Source organism: Akebia trifoliata, chromosome 2 (assembly GCF_017979445.1).
Source record: "Akebia trifoliata isolate Shusen 1 chromosome 2, ASM1797944v1, whole genome shotgun sequence".
NCBI lineage: Eukaryota > Viridiplantae > Streptophyta > Magnoliopsida > Ranunculales > Lardizabalaceae > Akebia > Akebia trifoliata.
The window spans coordinates 23823246-23838936 of NC_141376.1; the positions used below are offsets into that span (position 1 = coordinate 23823246).

Sequence of the window (15691 nt, forward strand, 5' to 3'; positions counted from 1 at the left end):
TACTGTGGGTACGTGGGAAAACATGTCAAAGGCCTTCTGGCATCAGTATAAGTACAGTACCGAGATTGAGACTTCAAGAAGGGATTGGAAGCAACTAACAAAAAAATGGAGAGACATTCACTGATTTCATTAGTCGCTGGAGGGCCAAGGCTTCTCAAATGTGGGATAGACCTTCGGAGAAGGAACAAGTAGCAATTATCCTAAAGAACCTCTCTCAAGGATATGCTCAACACCTAGTGGCCCAATACCTCCCTACTTTTGAATCCTTGTTGCAAGCCGGGAGCCAACTTGAGGATGCATTTGCCTCTGGGATCCTTTCTAACCCCTCAGATAACAAGCCTAAGAAACCATATGTTCCCAAACCCATCATCAACCATACTTACATCGCCAATACCTCAGTTACCCCAGCTCAACCCCTAGCCCAGACTAATAACCAGGTTCACCCAAGTCAACCTCGAACTCTATGCCAATTTACCAATTTAGGGATGACCCTTACCGTAGCTTTGCAAAAACTATTGAAAAAAGGGTTGCTTACCCTGATCCAACCCCGACCTTTACCAAATCCCTTGCCAGCCGGACACAACCCCAACTTATTCTGTGAATTTCATCAAAATCCTGGCCATCACACGGATCGATGTATCACCCTGCGCCATGCCATTCAAAACATTATTGATAACAAAAAGATCACGATTCCTAACCCACCAAATGTCACCACTAATCCATTACCTACCTATCAAATTCCACCAATCCTAAATATGGTTTCTCATACCTCATTGCCATTCGATCCCATCTCTCTTATCCATCCAATCCAGGTCAAACCGCCTAGTTACCCCCTTGCCGGGATAGCTTTCACTGATGAGGTTTTCACTACGAACTATGAACCATTTGATCTAACCTCGGATGACTCATATTGTTTATCCCCGCCTCGTTACAATAGTCCCGCGTTCACTAGTTACTTGTTGGCCCAAATGAATCTAAAAAGCACTGTACCTTTGACAGACGAAGATCCATACTTGTTGACTGAAGAAGATGAGCCTTTTCCCCTTTTTTGTGATGAAGTTAGACATATGACTCGAGGGGGAAGAGTTTTTAAGCCACAAGAACTTTGTGTTGAAAATCTTGCAGTCCTGGTAAGAAAAGAATGAGAAGATCCCACTAAGGAAAGCATCGAAGAAGATAACTTCGTGATCAAACAGTTGAAAAAATCAGGGGCCAATATCTCAGTATAGGATTTACTCATGGCTTCCACTGCTCATAGGGAGGCTGTTCTCAAAGCACTAAACACAGCCCAAGTTTCCCTTGATACTTCTCCAGATCAGCTGGCCAGTATAGTGGGGGCAACTTACGTGGAGAATATCCTATCCTTCTCAGACTCAGATCTCCCAAAAGAAGGGGCAAGCCATACTAAGCCGTTGCACATTACAGTTGACTGTAACGGAATGAGGGTACCTTTGGTTTTGATTGATAACGGGAGTGCACTGAACGTTTGCCCGCTGAAAACGGTTACTTGTCTCGGATTTAAGGCTGAAGATCTCAAACCTACTAATCAAGGTGTTAGAGCCTATGATAACACCAAGAGGGATGTACTGGGAATTTTGCACCTTCGACTGTCCACAGGCATAGCTGAATTTCCTGTAGAATTTTAGGTCATTGACATCCAGTCTTCTTTCAATTTACTGTTAGGGAGACCATGGTTACACCAGATCAAAGCCATCCCTTCTACGCTACACCAGAAGGTCAAATTTATCAAGGATGGGCTAGTAATTACTCTTCATGGAGATGCTGAAATTGTAGGAATCATAAATAATACTGAGGCTAAGGATAAGCCGTTGCTTGAGATTCAACCAGAACAACAGGGAGTAGAGCTCAATGGGTTCGAATTTGAAAAGATATGCTCAGTCCAATGGGATCAAGCCATGAAAGAGCATTTTCCAATGGAAAATATCTCTAATTGCTGTATGGCCAATATATTCAAGAAAATGAGATTCTTCCCTGGTATGGGCTTAGGTCGCAAGCAGCAAGGTATTAAAGAGGCCATTGGCACATTCGGACTAGGATATAAGCCTACTAAGGAAGATTGGGCCCAATACTGGAAAACAAAACGGGATAAGGCCATCGTTAAAAGGCAAAGGCGTACCGCAGATCTCATCAAAATGAAGCCCTATCGAAAGACTCTCAATGGTTATTTTGCTAAAGAAGGAGAAGACTTCCGTTACTATGGGTTCCCAGAGCCTTTCATCGATCACATCACTGGTACTCGACTGCCGGGGTTTGAAATCTTCTTTGGCATGGAATGGCTTGAAAAGGAAGCAAGCACAGAAGTTAAAGAGAAAAGAGTTGAAGACTGGCAGCTCGATCTGGACTCCCTCAACATCGATCAGCTATTCATTGAAGACCATAGTGTTTTAGTATTGTCGATTGAGAAAGGGATCCCAAATCCTCAGTCTATAATCAAATCCGCTGTTGGGGCTCTATCAAATTATCATGTAATCAGTCCTGTGTTGCATGTCAAGGCTGGGTCTGTCGGTCCCATTAGTCCTGTTCAGTCTGACATGCCAGTTGAGTCATTTATTTCTTTTGAGTCGAGTAAGTTAGTTACTGGGTCTATTGCTTCTAGGGAGTCTATTTTTCCTGCTGAGTCAAGTGAGTCAGTCAAGTCTGCAATGAATCCTGTTATCCCATCTATTTTTAATGAAATGAAAGAAATTTTTGATTACCCTGAGCGCAATAATAATTCAACTAATAATCTGGCTTCGGAGGGAGAGTCTTCTAACGAAGAACCTCCCCCTGAAATAATCAAATTACTTGAACAAGAAGAGGAACGTCAGGCTCAACCTCTAATAGAGGAAGTAGAGGTTAACAACCTCGGAACAAAAGAAAGTCCTCAAGAAATTCGTATAGGGGTCATTTTATCTCCTGATGAACGCAAAGGGATAGTAGACTTGCTCAGAAAGTTCAAAGACGTGTTCGCGTGGTCTTACGAGGATATGCCGGGGGTAAGCACATATATTGTCCAACATCGGATTCCGTTATACCCTGATGCTCGACCAATCAAATAGAAACTTCGACGTATGAAGCCGGAATGGACTTTGAAAATCAAAGAAGAAGTTACAAAGCAGATTAACACTGGATTTTTGGAAGTAGTAGAATACCCTGAGTAGATTGCCAATGTCGTCCCAATGCCGAAAAAGGATGGAAAAGTTATAATGTGTGTGGATTTTAGAGACTTAAATAAAGCAAGCCCAAAGGATAGTTTCCCTTTACCACACATAGATGTTCTAGTGGACAGTACAACAGGGCACGCTTTATTATCCTTCATGGATGAATTTTCAGGATACAATCAAATAAAAATGGATCCTCGAGATATGCAAAAAACGTCGTTCATCACGCAGTGGGGGAACTTTTGCTACAAGGTCATGCCTTTTGATTTGAAGAACGCTGGAACTACCTATCAAAAAGCAGCCACGACTTTACTACATGACATGATACACAAGGAAGTCGAAGTCTATGTTGACGATATGATAGTCAAATCCAAAAAACGACTAGGGCATGTTACTGCGTTAGAAAAGTTTCTCACAAGGATTCAAAAAAAATATTTATTCGGAGTAACTTCTGGAAAGCTGTTGGGATTTGTATTCAGTCAGAGAGGAATCAAAGTAGACCCTGTAAAGATTAAAGCTATCCAAGAGATGCCGCTACCCGAGATTGAAAAGCAGATTCGAGGTTTTCTGGGCAGAATCCAGTATGTTAGTAGGTTCGTTGCTCAACTCACCAACGTCTGCGAACCTATTTTCAAGCTTCTCGAAAAGAATGAATCAACAGTTTGGAATGAGCAATGTCAAAAGGCTTTCGACCAAGTCAAGGAGTATCTTTCAAACCCACCTATTTTGGTTCCACCTACACCGGGTGAACCACTTCTTCTTTATCTGTCAATCACAGAAGAAGCTATGGGATGCATGCTTGCACAGTATGACAAAGATACTCGTAAAGAAAGGGCCATCTACTACATCAGTAAGAAGATGTTAGAGTATGAACGAAAATATTCATCCTTGGAGAAAACCTGCTTAGCACTGGTATGGGCCACTCAGAGACTCCGGCACTATATGTTGTCTCACTCAATTATCCTGTTATCTCGGATGGATCCTCTCAAGTATCTTTTCGAGAAATCGACATTGACAGGGAGAACCGCAAGATGGTTATTGTTGCTATCAGTGTTTGACATCACGCATGTTACACAGAAATCTATCAAAGGGAGAGCTGTAGCAGAATACTTGGCAGATCACCCTGTAATAGAAGGAATAAGGCCTGTCGATCAATTCCCATATGAGAACATCTTGCACATTAAAGAAGAACCGCAGAACCAAACATGGCAATTGTACTTTGATGGAGCCGCCAATCAAAATGGGTATGAAATAGGGGCAGTTCTGTTTTCTCCGGAAGGGTGCCATATTCCTATCGCTATTAAGTTAGCCTTTTCGAACACTAACAACACGGCTGAATATGAGGCGTGCATCGCGGGACTCGAAGCTGCTTTGAACCTGGGCATTTCAGAAATTGAAGTTTTTGGGGATTTAGCCTTGGTCATACATCAGTCATTGGAAGAATGGAAGACTAGGGATGAAAAGTTGAAACCCTATCATGAGTATTTGCTAAACTTAGTCAGTAAGTTTAAAGCTATCCTGTTCCAACACTTGTCAAGGGAGGATAACAGATTTGCTGACTCTTTAGCAACTTTATCTTCAATGATCCATTTGCCCCCTGGCATGGAATTGAGATCGATCACTGTTGAAGTTAAAGACAAACCCGCATACTGTCATCAGATCAACATTGCTACTCGACTACCCGATGGAAAGCCATGGTACACAGACGTAAAGAAAGTGTTGGAAAAACAAGAATTCCTGGAAGAAGCATCTAGAAAGGAACGACAGACCCTACTAAGATTAGCATCGCAATTTATCCTGTGCGCAAGAAGTTTATACAAAAGGTTTTATGATGGGATTCATTTGTCGTGTGTTGATGAAGATCAAACTGAACAGATAATGATTGAACTACATTCAGGAAAATGTGGCCCTCACATGAGTGGGAAAATGTTAGCTAAGAAGATTATGAGACAAGGATACTATTGGCCCACGATGGAAACAGATTGTCATCACATGGTCAAAACCTATCATAAGTGCCAAATACAAGTGAACCTGATACATGTGCCGCCATCTCAATTAGTGGGTCTGACTTCACCATGGCCATTCTCAATCTGGGGAATTGACATTATTGGTAAAATATCGCCTAAGGCAACGGACACGAATACATTCTGGTTGCCATCGATTATTTTATCAAATGGGTCGAAGCTGCCTCTTATGTTGTCCTCACTGCGTCTCGAGTTAGAAAGTTTATTCAAACAAACATCATCAATCGATACGGGATACCTTCAGAATTGATCTCTGATAACGGGTCACACTTCAAACCTGAGATTATCAAATTGTATTCAAAGTTCAAAATCTCACACCATAAATCATCTTCTTACCGCCCTCAGACTGACGGAGCAGTCGAAGCGGCTAATAAGAATATTAAGACTATCCTTAGAAAAATGTGTCAATCACATCGAGATTGGTCAGAAAAACTGCCATTTGCATTATGGGCATATCGAAACTCAATTCGATCCTCCACCGGAGCTACTCCCTACTCCTTAGTGTATGGCATGGAAGCAGTCTTGCCAGTTGAAATGGAGATTCCGTCTCTCAGGGTTCTCTTAGAAAGTCAGTTGTCAGAAGCAGATTGGGTTCGCCAACGGTATGAAGAATTGAATTTGATTGAAGAAAAATGACTAAGAGCATTGTATCACGTGCAAGCGTATCAAAGAAGAGTCGCCCGTGCGTTTGACAAGAAAATCAAGGCCCGTCACTTACAAGTCAGGGATTTAGTACTCAAAGAGAACAGGGCACCTATTTTTGATCCCAGGGGGAAGTTCAAACCAAATTGGGGAGGTCCGTTCATCGTCAAGAAAATATTACCAGGAAAAGCTGTCAGACTTTAAGATCATGATGGAATCGAATTACCAGAACCAACCAACCTTGACCAAATCAAACGGTACTACATTTAAGGAGGCCATCTTTGGCCGAATCAATCCTCATATTACCCAGTTACCCAGTCCAACATATCCTTTCTCAACCCCTTTGCAGCCTTTTCAAAAAGAAAAATTATGCCTTTTTCTTTCTCAGCCCGATCACCTAACCTAGGGGAGGGAAGCTTCGAACTACGTTTTGGTCTGATCCCAAAATTCTGGGGTACGTAGGCAACCTAAGAAGTTACTTCAGGCCTGACCACATCACATCAAAAAAAAAAAGCTATTTCCTCACACAATAAAAAATGAAAAAAAATTCAAAAGGAAAAGAAATCCAAAATGGGGAAGAAAATTTAAGGAAAAAGAAAACAATTTAAATGAAATGCCACACAAGGGGCATTTGGGTTTTTGAGCCTCAAAATCCCTTTCTTTTTATACCCAGTCCTAAGCCTACCCATGAAAGTCCTCCTAAGTACCGCATGAAAAGTCAAGGAAGATAGCAAAGCATGATCAGACAGTAACTCTAGAAGTTCAGAAGAAAAGAAAAAGATAAAAAATGATGAAGCCTGCTAAGTTGAAAATCCGAAAAGGGCGACTTAGGCAAAAATTAAGGCAAGCTCGCAAGGTTGAAAATCTGAAAGGACAACTTTGGCAACAATCATAGCAAAGAAGAAAAGAGAAGAGCTCGCTAAATCGAAAACCTGAAAAGGCAATATAGGCAAAAGCTAGAGCAAGCTCGTTAGATTGAAAACCTAAAAAAGCGATCTAGGCAAAAGTTAGAGCAACAAAGAAAAATAGAAGAAAATCCCAAGCTGAGAGCGGTCCGAGCTGAAACATCAGAAGTCCGAATAATCAAATTCAATACTTAGTTTAAACCAGGCATAGACTCAGAAGCCACAAGTATCTTGTCTACGATCGATTTGAAAATGTTTACTTCCCCGAGTGAACCAATGGAGAAAATGGTGAATTCTGTGATGAGTCCCAAAAGGAAATATTTTGTTCTCTTGAGCCTGACTCAAAATCTTTAATAAAATTTATCAAAATTAAAAGTTGAATCTTTATTGCGCTTGTGGTAATCAAATATTTCAAACCTTCATACAAGGGGCATTTTCTTTCTTGTAACTTTTCCCCCTTATACCAGGGGCATTTTTTTTTTATGATGTGTTCAATTATTTTCAAGGCCATGGTCATCGTCAAACTAGAGGCATTTTGCTTTTGAGCAATGTTAATCCTAAAAGATAATGAGAACCCCAAATTTAAAGTAACCCTCTTGATAACAGTTTTTCAAAAAACTCTTGAGGTTCAAAAGAAATAAAAACTCAGGTTTTAAAACTTTTTGATAAATCCTTGAGGTTCAAACAAAAGTATTTTGATCTCACATAAAGAGATATGGCATTCTTTCGTTCTCCAGATTCTTTTCAGATCCGATCATTCTTGGAATCGATTATTTCTATTCCAGATTCATTATCTTCCAGATTTATTCGTTCTCCGGTTCGTTCTAATCAGTTTTCTCCAAATTCGTTCATTTTTTCCCAAAATTCATTCATTCCTCTCCCAGTTTTGCTCAGTTTCCGCCTAGGGTTAACTTGGATTTTGCTCAGTTGCCGCCAAGGGTTATCTTGGATTTTGCTCAGTTGCCGCCAAGGGTTATCTTGGATTTTGCTCAGTTTTCGCCAAGGGTTATCTTAGATTTTGCTCAGTTTCCACCAAGGGTTATCTTGGATTTTGCTCAGATGCCGCCAAGGGTTATCTTGGATTTTGCTCAGTTTTCGTCAAGGGTTAACTTGGATTTTGCTCAGATGCCGCCAAGGGTTATCTTGGATTTTGCTTAGTTGCCGCCAAGGGTTATCTTGGATTTTGCTCAGTTGCCGCCAAGGGTTAACTTGGATTTTGCTCAGATGCCGCCAAGGATTATCTTGGATTTTGCTCAGTTACCGTCGAGGGTTTTCTCGAAGTTATGCTCAGTTTTACTCAATTATGCTCAGTTTATACTCAAATTATGCTAAAATTATACTCAGATTTTACTCAGTTTCACACAGTGTACACACCTACACATTTGCACTTTTTAATCAGGGAGAATTCTTTAAAATTCAAGGATCTGACACTGTTAGTAAGAGTTTGCGCTCAAGGACCTGACAACCTTTTAATTCGGGGAGAGTTTACGCTCAAGGATCCGAACACCCCGACGAATTGCTAAATCAGGCTGCAAAATGAACTGTCACTAGCTTTGGCATTCAGATATCGCACTATCTACAAAAATAGATTTGCTATCTAGTTTGCTTCAACCCTCTGCCAAAGAGGGGCATCTGTAGACACTCCATTTTTGCATCCGCCTGATTAATCAACTCGTCAACCCGATCGCAATGATTCCCAATGATGGATGTGTATTCCATTGCTTTATTTTGTTATTAGATGGGTTTCAGAAATCCGGATGAGGTATCTCGAATTGATAAAACCTTAGAAACCACGCTACGCTAGGAAAATACGACTTCAGAAACATAGAAATCATCATCTTGCAGACCAAAAAGAAGTTTCACGATAAAAATCACTAAAAATTGACCAAATTACCAAAATACCCCTAACCTCAAAACAACACTAGAGCTTACGTTACGCTTAGGAAAACCCATTCAAACACATAAAATAACAAATCGAAATCAAATAAATCATTTCACCAATTTCAACAGAATTCGACAAAATTACGAAAATGCCCCTCATAAAGTTCACGACCATTTCACACAAAAAATTTCATAAATAACACAAACTAATATTTCCATTGAATTCCTTACGAAAAATTGATTCTAAAACATCCTAGAACATTAAAAACCAACTTAAAACGTGAAAACTCCTCTCCGGGGCTAAAACGGTAATTTCACATTTTTCGTAATTAAAAATTTCAAAATTAATAAATAAAAATATTAAATAATTAAAGTGAAACATTAATGAAATTAATTTAAAAATTGGACTTAAAAAAATCGATCAATCGGACTTTCAAGTAAAATTGTTGAGGGTTCGTGGGATATTTCTTTAAGGACCCCTCCATTTGGGGGTCCAAAGAATTAAAGATATTTTAGAAAGGGGTTCTTCAAAAATTAAAAGTAAATTAAGCAAGACTGAAGTCAAGGTATTAAAGTCAATCAAGTGAAACTGAAGTCAAAATTAAAGTCAATTAAGCAAGACTGAAGTCAAGATATTAAAAGTCAATCAATTAAGACTAAAGTCAAAACATTAAAAGTCAATCAAATAAGACCAAAAGTTATAATAGAGTTCTAATTAAAAAATAACTCTATCTAATAGAGTTCTAACTTAAAAATAATTCTACTTAAAATAATTCTAATTAAAACACAATTCTACCTAAAACAAGTCTAACTAAAACACAACTCTAATTAAAAGAACTCTAATTAAATACTAACTCTATCCAAATCAACCCCTAAAAACATCTATAAATAGAGGTACTCACACCCTATTTTGGTATCAAATCATAAACCCTAAGAGAAGTAGGTCTAGAAGCCCCCATAGCCTCCCATAAACCCTAGTTTTGGAGTCCCAACTCCTTACCTAACATCCCTCCTTCAATTTTAGCCTATAAAATACTTAAAAGCCCTCGAAAAACACCCCCAAATCCACAACAAACTTGAAGAGTTCAGATCCAAAAACAAGGAGATACCTTAATCTCAGAGATCCGAAATTAAATCCGGAGACAGAACGAAGAAAGGGAGTACGGTAAAAGGAGCTATTTTTGTCAGATCTGAGGGAGCAAAATCCTTACTATTGGAAAGGTATAAAATTTTTTATTTTTATTTTTATCTAGGTTTTTAGCAATGTGATTTATTTGGGAAGTTAGTAGAGACCGGCTTTGGCCGGGCGGGGTTGGTGCCTAACACCTTCCAACCCCGTAACGTGATCCCCAGACTCTTCTTTTCTTTCGTAGATTAGTTTGTTTTTTTTAGAGTCAGTTTGGTTCCTAGACCTTAACAACTAGGTGACGACTCCCAAACCTCAAGGGTCAAAAGCAGATCAGCGCACCCTGCGGATTGAGGGCGTTTTCACCTACTGACTACTTTATTTGCCCACATTCGACTCTTTTCCTCTTTGCACTTATTTAGCTCAAGTATTTTTATTATATATTTTGGCTTTTTCTTTTCTCAACTTCACCACTTTTCTAATTTTTTTTTCAACTTCTGCACATGTCACCATTTTCTAGTATTCTTTTTACAAAAAGCAGGTAGCCCTTTTCAAGGTACCCAATCTAATCATATGGTTGCTGTCCAAGTCATATTATCTCCAGTTCTGTTTTTCTTCTAACCAGCTAACCAAAAAACAAGGAAGTTATAGCTCACTAGATTCGATTTCCCCTAACATCCTAGACAGAGAAGAGGGTCAACACTTGTTCCATAAAACTTTATTTTTACTCAATCAGAAGTGTCATGAATTTTTCAAAATATTCTTTTGATTTTCTTTATGAGGAATATGAACAAAAACTTATGATCAAAAATTAGGACATAATTCACTTGAAATTCATAAGCTAAATATATATATATATATATATATATATATATATATATATTATTTTTTATTTTTTTATTTTTTGGAAACAAGAAACTAAACTGGCAATGAATTAAATATGAAACTAAAATATCAATGCAATGCAATTGTGAGCTAACCTAGTACCCTCAAACCTAAATGTCATATTGCCTTCAATATGCAAGCAATAATGAAAGAAAGAGAAGGGTTAGATCACACCTGAATCAATTTTGGCATTAATGAACAAATTCTTACTACAACTAATCTGAAAAGATTGAGAGTTATAACAATTATAAGTTGTGAAACAGGGTTGCATAAAATCCTACCTAAAAATTGAAAAATAACCTAACTAAGAAAGTAAAAACATCATAATTGAAATAAAACTCATCATAATCCTAATCTGAATCTGAACTCTCAGCGGCCCGTGCACTTGCACGTGCCTTCTTCTCTGCAATGTAGGCCAGAATCTGCTGTTGACCAGTTTGCAGATCTTTGCAACGCTGGTTGACATTCTTGAGTCCTTGAAAAATTTTCCCAAAGGCATTGCGGTGCCCTATCTGTGGTATCTGTTCTAGTCAGGAAAATAAATTTTCCAAGAAAATATCGCAATAAATTTATGCAAAATTTAAAAAAAAAAAAAAACCTAACTACTAATCTAATTAAAAATATTCTATTCTAAAGAAGGAAATCCTAACAAATAAGAATACATGGGTTGCCTCCCAAGCAGCGCTAAGTTTATTGTCGTCAGCAAGACAACGACATTAGGCTAATCCTGATACACAGGATTCCTCATATAGGAATTTTTTTCTTGGGGTGGTAGTTTGAGAAGTGGCTTGAGTTGTTAACCATTGACTTGGAAAATACTACCATCCGTTGTATTAAGTATCTCAATGTTGCCATAGGAATTAATTTTATGGACCACAAAGGGTCCTATCCAGCGAGATTTCAATTTTTCGGGAAATAGGTGGAAGCGAGATTTATAGAGTAATACCTGCTGACTTATATGGAAAGACTTTCGTTGAATGTATTTGTCATGCCAGGCCTTTGTACGTTCCTTGTATAGTCGAGCACTATCGTATGCATCATTACGTAGTTCTTCTAACTCAGAGAGTTGAAGTTTTCTGTGCTTTCCTGCTTTGACGAGATCAAAGTTAAGATGTTTTATAGCCCAATATGCACGGTGTTCGAGTTCTACTAGGAGATGACAGGCTTTTCCAAAGATGAGACGATAAGGGGATATGCCAATCGAAGTTTTGAAAGCAGTCTGATATGCTCACAATGCGTCATTTAATCGCAAAGCCCAATCATTTCGTGAGGGATTGACTGTTTTTTCAAGAATGATCTTGACTTCGTGATTAGAGATTTCGACCTGTCTACTCGTTTGAAGGTGATATGGAGTGGTGACCTTGTGAGTAATAGCATATTAACGCGTGAGACTTTCGAAAATTCGATTACAAAAATGCTTACCTCCATCGCTAATGATCGCTTTTGGGGTATTGAAACGAGCATATATAGTGTTTTTAAGGAAGTTGATAACGACTTTGTGATCGTTGGTCCGACACGCTGTTGCTTCTACCCATTTATATACATAATTGACTGCGACTAAAATAAATTGGAATCCATACGAAATGGGGAAGGGTCCCATGAAATCAATGCCTCAAACATCGAAAATTTCAATGATCAAAATGGGTTGTTGAGGCATTTCATTCCTTCGATTAATCTTTCCTAAACGTTGGCATCGATCATACGATTTCGCGAAGATGTGGGCATCATGAAAAAGCGTTGGCCAGTAAAAACCGCATTGCAACACCTTTGATGTTGTTTTCTTGTCTCTAAAGTGTCCACCACAGGCGTAGTTGTGGCAGAAATCGAGTATATATTTTTGATCATGGTCAGAAATACACCGACGAATTATTTGATCTGGGTAGTACTTAAATAAGTACGGGTCATCCCAAAAGAACCATTTAGCTTGGACGAGAAATCTACGTCGCTCTTGTTTTTTCCATGAGGTCGGTGTTTGTCTAGTCACCAGGTAATTGACAATGTCAGCGTACCAAGGTGTATCCATATTGGAGATAGACATCAGTTGTTCATCTGGAAAGTTCTAAGAGATTGGGAGGGAGTCAGAACTTGTTTCAACTACGAGTCTGGATAAATGATTGGCAACCACATTCTCGCATCCTTTCTTATCTCGGATTTTCAGATCAAATTCTTGTAGTAAAAGAACCCATCGGATTAACCTTACTTTTGCATCCTTCTTAGAAAGAAGATATTTCAGCGATGCATGATCAGTAAAGATTATCACCTTGGATCCTATTAAGTAGGAGCAAAATTTTTCCAGAGCAAAGACTACTGCTAGTAGCTCTTTTTTCAGTTGTTAAATAGTTAAGTTGGGCATCGTTCAATGTTTTACTTTCATACTGGATAACATGGGGGAGTTTGTCAACTCGTTGTCCTAGTACAACACCTATTGCATAGTCTGAAGCATCACACATCATCTCAAAGGGCAAATTCCAATTTGGTAGTTGGATGATAAGTGTTGTTGTCAACTCAATTTTGAGTTTGTCAAAAGCGTTTAGACAGGTGATAGAGAGTTCAAAGTTTGCATCTCTGGATAATAAGTCGCATAGAGGCTTGGAAATCTTTCCAAAATCCTTAATAAAGTGCCTGTAAAAACCTGCATGCCCTAGGAAAGAATAGACTTCCTTCACAGTTTTAGGGAGAGGTAGACTAACGATAAGGTCAATTTTTACCTTATCTACCTCAATTCCCTTGTGGGATATGATGTCTCCCAAATAAATCCCGGAAGTGACCATGAAATGACACTTCTCCCAGTTTAACACTAGATTCTTTTCACGACATATAGCTAAGACTAACTTTAAGTGATGTAGGCAATTGCCAAAGCTAGATCTGAAAACTAAAAAGTCATCCATGAAGACTTCAAGAAATTTTTTGATCATATCGGAGAAAATGTTCAACATACATCGTTGAAAATTTGCAGGAGCATTGCAAAGCCCAAATGGCATGCGTCGATAGGCAAAAGTCCCGAAGGGACACGTGAAAGTTGTTTTTTCTTGATCTTTAGGGGCAATCGGGATCTGATTGTACCCCGAATATCCATCAAGAAAGTAGTAGTAAGCATGTCCAGCTAGGCGTTCGAGCATTTGATCTATGAATGGAAGAGGGAAGTGATCTTTTCGTGTCATAGAGTTCAATTTCCTGTAGTCTATACAAACTCGCCACCCAGTTTGGATATGAGTTGGTACTAGTTCATTGTCCTTGTTGGTCACAACGGTGACACCAGATTTCTTTGGGACCACTTGAACAGGACTTACCCATTTAATGTCTGAGATGGGGTATATAATACCCTCATCTAGAGGACTTCTCCTCGGACAACCTCTTGTAAGATCAGATTCAATCTCTTTTGTGGTTATCTCGATGATTTGTAGTTATCCTCGAGGTGTATTTGGTGCATAACCACAGGGGGATTCATGTCCTTGATATCAGCTATGGTCCAACCAATAGCTTCCTTATGTTCTCGAAGGACTTCTAATAACTCTCTTCTTGGGACTTTTCTAAGTCAGGTGATATGATTACAGGGAAGGTTTCAGGTTTCCCTAAGAAAGCATATTTCAACATGTTAGGCAACTAATTGAGTTCAGGTTTAGGAGTCTCTTCAATTGAAGGTTGGGATGAAGATGTGGGGAGACTCTCTATTTTAGGTTGCCAATTTGTGAAGTCCATCTCGGGGACGGATTTTAGGAGGGCATTTACCTCCTTGATGGACTGTTCTTCATCAAACTCGAGGTCAAATTGACTTAAGTATTCTTTTAGCGGGTCAATGTTCTCCGCTTCCTGGAATGTTCTGCTGACCAATGTATCAATCATATTGACCTCCCCCATATCATCCATGTTAATGGATTGACACTTGTTGTGGAAGACATTCAATTTTACTTTCATGTCTTCAAAGGCGAAGGTCATGATCCCGTTTCTGCATAAGATCACAATATCAGATGTAGCTAAGAATGGTCGACCCAAGATTACTAGAACATGATTGTCTGGGTTTATGACGGGTTCAGTGTCAAGTACCACAAAATCAACGGGAAAATAAAAGTCTTTAACCTTAATTATTACATCCTCCACTATTCCTTTGGGAATCTTGATTGATCTGTCTGCCAAACTGAGAGTGATATCTGTAGGTTTGAGTTCCCTCAAACCTAGTTGTTTGTAGATAGAAAATTGTAGAAGATTCACACTGGCCCCTAGATCTAGTAGACATTTCTCAATCATTGTTTTTCCTATATGCACAGAGATTGTTGGATAGCCTGGATCCTTAAATTTAGGCACAATTGTCTGTTGAATCAGACAAGATGATTGAGCTGTCATTATAGCCTCTTTAGGTTCTTTTCACTGTAGTGAGATCTTTAAGGAACTTAGCATATGAAGGAATTTGACGGATAGCGTCCAAAAAAGAAATGTTAATCTGAACATTCTTGAAAACTTCAAGAATACCTTTTAATTGCTTTCCATTTTTATTTTCTGCTAATCTATGTGGAAATAGGGCATTGGGAATGGTAATTTCTTTTTCCATTTGAGTAGGAGTTTCTTTTTGTTGGTTTTCTTCCTCTGTTGAAAGTGCATTTTGGATGTCTTCTGGTATAGGGACCTCATTGGGCATGTGCACTTGGTTATCCACTAACTTACCAGAACGTAGTGTGTGGACTGCTTGAACAGAGTCATTAGAGGAACCAGGTTGACTTGCTATTTCATACTGTCCTTTTGGGGCAGGTCCTCTTGGGTTAGGCACAGTTTGACTTGGAAATTGTGTTTTATTTCTCTTCCTAAGAGAGAGCGATAATTGCCTTAGTTGAACCTCAATATTTTTAATTGATTGTTCATGACTTTGATTTTTTTGATCTTGGTCTTGCATGAATTTTTGTATTCATTGAGCTGTAAGCTGAAATTGTTGTTGTTGCGTGAACATCTCTATCACCATTGTTTCTAATACAGAGTTTGTTTGTGCAACTAGGGGAGAATAGTTGGTCATAGGATCGACAACAATCGCCCTTTGATCAGACGTATTGGGTGGCGAGTAAGATGCTTGTGGAACCA

At 38.9% G+C, this 15691-nt stretch overlaps 1 pseudogene; it reads right to left on the bottom strand.

The window, feature by feature from the left end:
* Positions 1-10974: 10974 nt before the first annotated feature.
* LOC147409935 (uncharacterized) lies at positions 10975-15257 on the bottom strand (annotated as a pseudogene).
* Positions 15258-15691: the final 434 nt, after the last annotated feature.